Source organism: Gastrolobium bilobum, unplaced genomic scaffold, assembly GCF_033153095.1.
Source record: "Gastrolobium bilobum isolate Gb01-03AN ecotype WA unplaced genomic scaffold, APGP_CSIRO_Gbil_v1 utg2193, whole genome shotgun sequence".
Classification (NCBI taxonomy): domain Eukaryota; kingdom Viridiplantae; phylum Streptophyta; class Magnoliopsida; order Fabales; family Fabaceae; genus Gastrolobium; species Gastrolobium bilobum.
In genome coordinates this window covers 207,537-215,000 of record NW_026897609.1, presented here as the reverse complement: position 1 = coordinate 215,000, position 7,464 = coordinate 207,537, and the positions used below count along the sequence as shown (strand labels likewise).

Below are 7,464 nucleotides of genomic sequence, written 5' to 3'. Positions count from 1 at the left end.
AATTGTCACTTATTTTCCATTTATATTTTACCTCAAACCAAACATAGACTTTATAAATCTTACTTATCTTGTCTGGTAAAAATTTTTCTAACCAAACAATTTTTTTACATTTTCCTACCAAACTCACTTTCCAACCATTTTTCTATTAATTATATTTTTCTAGTATTCAAAAAATTTCTCTTCAACGAAACGCCTCATAAGTTTTCATCATAAATTGGCGTATGCATTGCATGGGAAGCAAGTCGATCTATGGTTGAATAATGCTATCCTCTACTATATAAGATGATGCTTCCATAATTCCCAAGTAAATCTTTTCTAACTCTGCGTAGATTTCATTTGATTGTTGATGTGATACATCATCAACTGCAAAGACATGAAATTGCTTATCTACCTCTACCCAACTCCACCCTGCAGGTTTTCTTATTCTCCTTTGTTGCATAAGGCTTCTGACTTCAGCTACTTCATTCCATAAACCTTTTCTTGCATAGATATGTGCTAGTGTTAAATATGGTGCTGCGTTACATGGTTCCATCTTAATGAGCTGATCTGCAGCCTCTCTTCCAAGCTCTACATCTCCATAAATCTTGCAAGAACTCAAGAAGGAACTCCAGATTACATAATTTGGATCATACGGCATTTCTTCCATTAAATCCCTTGCCTTCCTTAGATTTCCGTTTCTAGAATACAGATCAAGCAAGCAAGCATATTGATCTATAGCAGGAGATAACCCATAATTTGCTCTCATTTTGTTGAAGTATTCCACCCCTTTGTCAACAAATCCTGCATGATTACAAGCTGTTAAAACAGCAGTAAAGCAGACATGATCAGGAATTAACTCTTCCTCAGTCAATAAACGATCAAAAAGTTCCAAAGCCTCTGAAGCTCTCCCACATTGAGCATAACCCATAATCATGGATGTCCACAACACATCATTCTTCTTAGAAGTCTGATCTAACACACATCGAGCCCCATCAATGTCACCACCCTTTGAATACATATCTATCATAGCACTGGCCACAAACACATTCCTTTCTGAACCCATTTTAATAACAAGAGAGTGAACTTGTCTTCCTTGAAGAAGAACTGCAAGGCTGCTACAAGCATTTAAAATGGTACATAAAGTATGATCAGTAGGACTCAAATTTCTTTTCCTCATTTCTACAAACAGTTTCAGTGCATCTTCACCGTACAGGTTTTGACAATATCCAGAGATCATAGCATTGTATACAACAGTATCCTTCTCACTAGTTTCATCAAATAAAAGCACAGCATCATCAATTTGTTCCCAATTTGCATAACAATCAATTAAAGAGGTGACCACAAAATTGCTAGTATCAAATCCCCGTTTGATGACATGAGCATGAAGAGTTGAACAATGTTCAAGGGCACATGCACTGATGACACTAGCAAAGGTAAAACAATTGGGCTTAATTTGGGTACCTAACATCTCTTTGAACAACAAAAAAGCATCTTTTCTTTGTCCATTTATTGAGAACCCAGCAATGAGTGAAGTCCAAGACACTTGATCATGTATTTTCATGCCACTAAATACCTTCCTTGCGTCCATAATAGCAAAACATTTTGCATAGAAATCAACAAGTACACTACTAAGGAACAAATTATTTTCATGTCCAGATCGAATCACATAAGCATGGATTTGTATACCCAAATTCCAATTCAGGGTTTTTGCACAAGAACTAAGTGCATTACAAAGAACAAACTTTGTTGGCTTCGCCATTAATCCATTCATTCGGCTTAATGACTCTGGTGCATCATAATCGTAGGTAACTAACTGCATGCACTTTTAGAATGCTTTACAAGGTAGTTGTTATCTTGTTTTGCGGTGGTGAAGAGTGAATGAACGATGAAGATTAATGGATAAAGGAGAAAAAATATATTGACATTCTTTTGTATTTACTAGATGATGCTATGAGATAGAAAGGTTCAAAATTAAAAGGGTTTAATATTTGGGGAAGGTTACATTGATAAGTTTGAGGCACTCTCTCTGCAGCTACCTTTGGCCTCTTTTGCCTTGTAGTTGTACCCTTTTTCTTTGGAATATTTTTCTCCTGAAAACCAGAAAAGTCTCAATGGCATATAAATTTCAGCAGTTAATTATCACAGGCATACCTTCCAATAGTGAAAAATAATTCATAGCAACTAATTCCCAGGTGTAAATATTGAATTTATCTCACAAAAATCTAACAAGTGTTCCACGATTATTTTGAATCAACCAATCCTATCAGAATGAAAATTATAGCATGTATCATGGTACTCCAGTTGGTCACACACACAATCATGTGTAGAAGGATACAAGGATACGAACACAAGTTAAGGTCACTTGAAACTTCCAGTTGCAAGGAAGCTCAACAAATGTAAATGAGACCCTAAAGCATGCCATGGGAATATTCAGCAATAAATTGCAATCATGTAGGGACGTGTGCAATAAGTATGGAGAGTGAAACAATATAAATCTGAATTATGTGCTCGGTCCATCAGCCATACACATTTACAAGGTTGCCCAAAAATCATTCGAATTGAAAGCCTAAATTGCGTACCTGTAAGAGCTTGATCACAACCTAATTGCTCGATTCCTGCACAGGTTGAATAGATGGAGCTGAAGATGGAACCCTTGATTGGAGGGGCTGCTTCGCTTGGAGGATGAAGTTGCCGGATAAGGCGACGGAGAGAGAGGCGGAGGAGGAGTTTGGTTTTCTCGGGGTGATCGAGAGAGAGAGAGAGAGAGAGAGAGAGAGAGAGAGTGGTTTTTGAGATTTTGAAGGAAGGTGCGAAAACAAAACAAGCTATTGAGAGCACAACGAAGCAGAAACACCCAAAACCAATTAAGAGGTGATCTGGTGTATTCGGGTGTAACCTGCGCTTACTTCTTTTATTATTTATTTATCACTATGATATATATTACAACGTATGAAAATATGAATACAAGTTTTTTTTTTTTTTTCGACTCCTGTACTACTTTTAGAGGGATCCAGGATCCGCTCCGAATTAGATTAGTTGCGAAACAATGAACCGATTGAAATATTTTCAAAAAAAAAATAATTTTTTTGGTTATTAGTGAGGAAATAATTAGACGCGCGGGAAATAATGTACTGTATCAATATCAACATAAAAGACATCTTTTGTAATATAAGCATGCGTATACTTGTCTGGCATTGAATCTTTTCGCTTTCAACAATTACGGATGAATCTTCTGGTAAATAATAGTTATGGGGCGAATAGATTTTTCAAAACATAACTCGAGATTTTACTTGGAATCTTAATAAAATCTTTTGATAAAAAAAATCATAATAATAAATCAAGATTTTAATTATTATGAGTATGTGAACATTATTCCTTATTTTAAAGATAGCGATATCTCAAGTGAATATAGTTGATATATATATATATATATATATATATATATATGAGAAAAATTTCTCCTTTTAAAGGAGAAAATTTTTCTCATGTTAGTGACTCAAAGCACAAGTGGGTCTCACTTTAAATTTTTTTCTCTTTCCACTATTTTGTGGGACCCACTTGTGTTATGAGTCACTAACATGAGAAAAAATTTCTCCTTTAAAAGGAAAAAATATTTTTCCTATATATATATATATATATACATGGGAGATGATTTTTCTCCTTATCTCACATTAATTTTTTTTTTAAGTTTTTTGTTTTTGTTTTTTTAAGAAAAATGGTGGGACTCAATATAGGATTGTGTGTGAGACATAAGAGAAAAAAATGACAGCAACATAAGAAAAAACTTCTCATATATATATATATATAGATATAAGATAGGATTCTTTAACACCGATTAAGACTAATAAGTGTTACATCGCATCTCAACCGTTGATTTTCGTGCATCCAATGGTTATAATTTAGGAAGTTAAACAAATTAATTAATATTAATTCATTATTAATTACACTACAAATAACAATCGATGATTTTCATCCATCAACAATTGAAATGCGGTATAAGGCTTGTTAGTCTTACGCCAGTGTAGGGCTTGAGTACAAACTTGAACACAAAATCTAAAATCAGGTAACTCACAAATCATTGTCAGTGGAAATATTCTCATCTTTTTCTCAAACTAGCTTCGAAATCTACTATCTAGTATTAATCAAGGCTCTTTATAATTCACAAATAATCATATAGCTAAAAGCCCAAAATTAAACTCTAGGATTAATAATACTAATAACACCAATGTATATCCCTAATTAATGGATAAGTTTATATTACTCAATCAAATATTTATTCTCTTGATTTTAATAGTTTCTCTAATGGATAATGTACATTGGTTCGTGTCTTTAGTATATGATCAGACCAGATAATTACAAATGGGCCGATCATGTGATCTTCCTCTACACAGCCTGGAACTTGTCTTGGGTCAGAGCATCTTGCAGTTGGGCCGCTTTATCTCATGGGTCTTCACTGGAACGCGATGAGGGGTGTACCTGCAAGACACTCCGACGCTCAAGTCAGTTATGGTTCAAGCAGGGTTTATTATGTAGAAGAAGATGATGTACCTTAGTGTTGATACATGTATTTATAGTAGGGGTGTTCATCAACCGATTCAAACCGCGAAAACCGAACCGAAAAACCGATAACCGAATAAACCGAAAACCGAAAAATCGGAAACCGAAAGAAAACCACAAATTTTAATTGGATTGGATCGGTTTTCGGATGGGTTGATGAAAACCGATCCAATCCAAACCGATCCAATATATTAATTATCCTCAACCTACTTGTCTTTTCTCTAATCATAGCCCAAAAATTTCTAAACTCAAGACTCATTAACTCATCAACTAAACCAAAAAAAAACTTAAGTCACGTCTCATCAACTATAGTATTGTTTACTGATATTTTTGTATTTCAATTTTTTTTTTACAAAGCCAATATATACAAAAGATGTTATTTGCACAATAATCATGAAACTAATTTTAGGATATTCAAAAAACCGAAAACTGATCCAATCCAAACCGAAAAAAATTGGATTGGATTGGATTTGAAAAAAAATTTAAACCGAATGGATGATTACATGATCAAACCGAAGGGATTGGATCGGATGAGTTTTGCTTCCAAAACCGATCCAATCCAGACAACGAACACCCCTAATTTATAGTGGAGAGATGAGCAGCTTGGAGAGATGTTACTTAGTGATCAAGTTTGCTTTGTCTTGGAGGCAGAGTAAGAGAGCTGTCATGTTTAATGTTGAGGAGCTTGTTGTCATGGAGTCTTTAATATTATGCAGCTTGATGGTTGTCATGAGCTTGCTGCTATAGAGGTGTCTTTGCTGTCATAAATATTGTGTAGCTTGGCAAGATGGGTTGTGCAGCCTTCATTGACTATGAGCTTTCTTAGTAGCAAAGGCTTTTAGTTTGGGCCTTGTATTTGTATAGTATTTATCCAGATCAGTATCCAAGTATTGAAACATATCAAGAGGATATTTTGTACAAATTTAATATTATTTAATTTATAAATACTGAGAAACTCCAAACGCCTCCTACAAGTTTTCATCATAAATTGGTGTATGCATTGCATAGGAAGCAAGTCGATCTATGGTTGAATAATGCTATCCTCTACTATATAAGATGATGCTTCCATAATTCCCAAGTAAATCTTTTCTAACTCTGCGTAGATTTCATTTGATTGTTGATGTGATACATCATCAACTGCAAAGACATGAAATTGCTTATCTACCTCTACCCAACTCCACCCTGCAGGTTTTCTTATTCTCCTTTGTTGCATAAGGCTTCTGACTTCAGCTACCTCATTCCATAAACCTTTTCTTGCATAGATATGTGCTAGTGTTAAATATGGTGCTGCGTTACATGGTTCCATCTTAATGAGCTGATCTGCAGCCTCTCTTCCAAGCTCTACATCTCCATAAATCTTGCAAGAACTCAAGAAGGAACTCCAGATTACATAATTTGGATCATACGACATTTCTTCCATTAAATCCCTTGCGTTCCTTAGATTTTCGTTTCTAGAATACAGATCAAGCAAGCAAGCATATTAATCTATACCAGGAGATAACCCATAATTTGCTCTCATTTTTTTGAAGTATTCCACCCCTTTGTCAACAAATCCTGCATGATTACAAGCTGTTAAAACAGCAGTAAAGCAGACATGATCAGGAATTAACTATTCCTCAGTCAATAAACGATCAAAAAGTTTCAAAGCCTCTGAAGCTCTCCCACATTGAGCATAACCCATAATCATGGATGTCCACAACACATCATTCTTCTTAAAAGTCTGATCTAACACACATTGAGCCCCATCAATGTCACCACCCTTTGAATACATATCTATCATAGCACTGGCCACAAACACATTTCTTTCTGAACCCATTTTAATAACAAGAGAGTGAACTTGTCTTCCTTGAAGAAGAACTGCAAGGCTGCTGCAAGCATTTAAAATGGTACATAAAGTATGATCAGTAGGACTCAAATTTCTTTTCCTCATTTCTACAAACAGTTTCAGTGCATCTTCACCGTACAGGTTTTGACAATATCCAAACATCATAGCATTGTATACAATAGTATCCTTCTCACTAGTTTCATCAAATAACAGCACAACATCATCAATTTGTTCCCAATTTGCATAACAATCAATTAAAGAAGTGACCACAAAATTGTTAGTATCAAATCCCCGTTTGATGACATGAGCATGAAGAGTTGAACAATGTTCAAGGGCACATGCACTGATGACACTAGAAAACGTAAAACAATTGGGCTTAATTTGGGTACCTAACATCTCTTTGAACAACAAAAAAGCATCTTTTCTTTGTCCATTTATTGAGAACCCAGCAATGAGTGAAGTCCAAGACACTTGATCATGTATTTTCATGCCACTAAATACCTTCATTGCATCCATAATAGCAAAACATTTTGCATAGAAATCAACAAGTGCACTACTAAGGAACAAATTATTTTCATATCCAGATCGAATCACATAAGCATGGATTTGTATACCCAAATTCCAATTCAGGGTTTTTGCACAAGAACTAAGTGCAGTACAAAGAACAAACCTTGTTGGCTTCGCCAGTAATCCATTCATTCGGCTTAATGACTTTGGTGCATCATAATCGTAGGTAACTGCATGCACTTTTAGAATGCTTTACAAGGTAGTTGTTATCTTGTTTTTCGGCGGGGAAGAGTGAAAGAACGATGAAGATTAATGGATAAAGGAGAAAGAATATATTGACATTCTTTTGTATTATTTACTAGATGATGCTATGAGATAGAAAGGTACAAAATTAAAAGGGTTTAATATTTCTGTTTTTGTGCTAAAATAAAATTTAGGCTGAAATATAAGTTACCTTTTTGAACTTTGATTATTTTTCAAATTAATCTCTTGTATTTTCAATTAATCCCGTGTAATTTATAATTGTTTCAAAACAATATTTTGTTAAAATTTTTACAAAAGTTGTTAAAAATTTGAGCTAACCTGAATTAAGTATT

The 7,464-nt window shown here is 34.6% G+C and overlaps 1 pseudogene; it reads right to left on the bottom strand.

Annotated features, from left to right (window-relative positions):
- Nucleotides 1–227: 227 nt before the first annotated feature.
- On the bottom strand, nucleotides 228–7,060 carry LOC133308554 (pentatricopeptide repeat-containing protein At3g02330, mitochondrial-like; annotated as a pseudogene).
- Nucleotides 7,061–7,464: the final 404 nt, after the last annotated feature.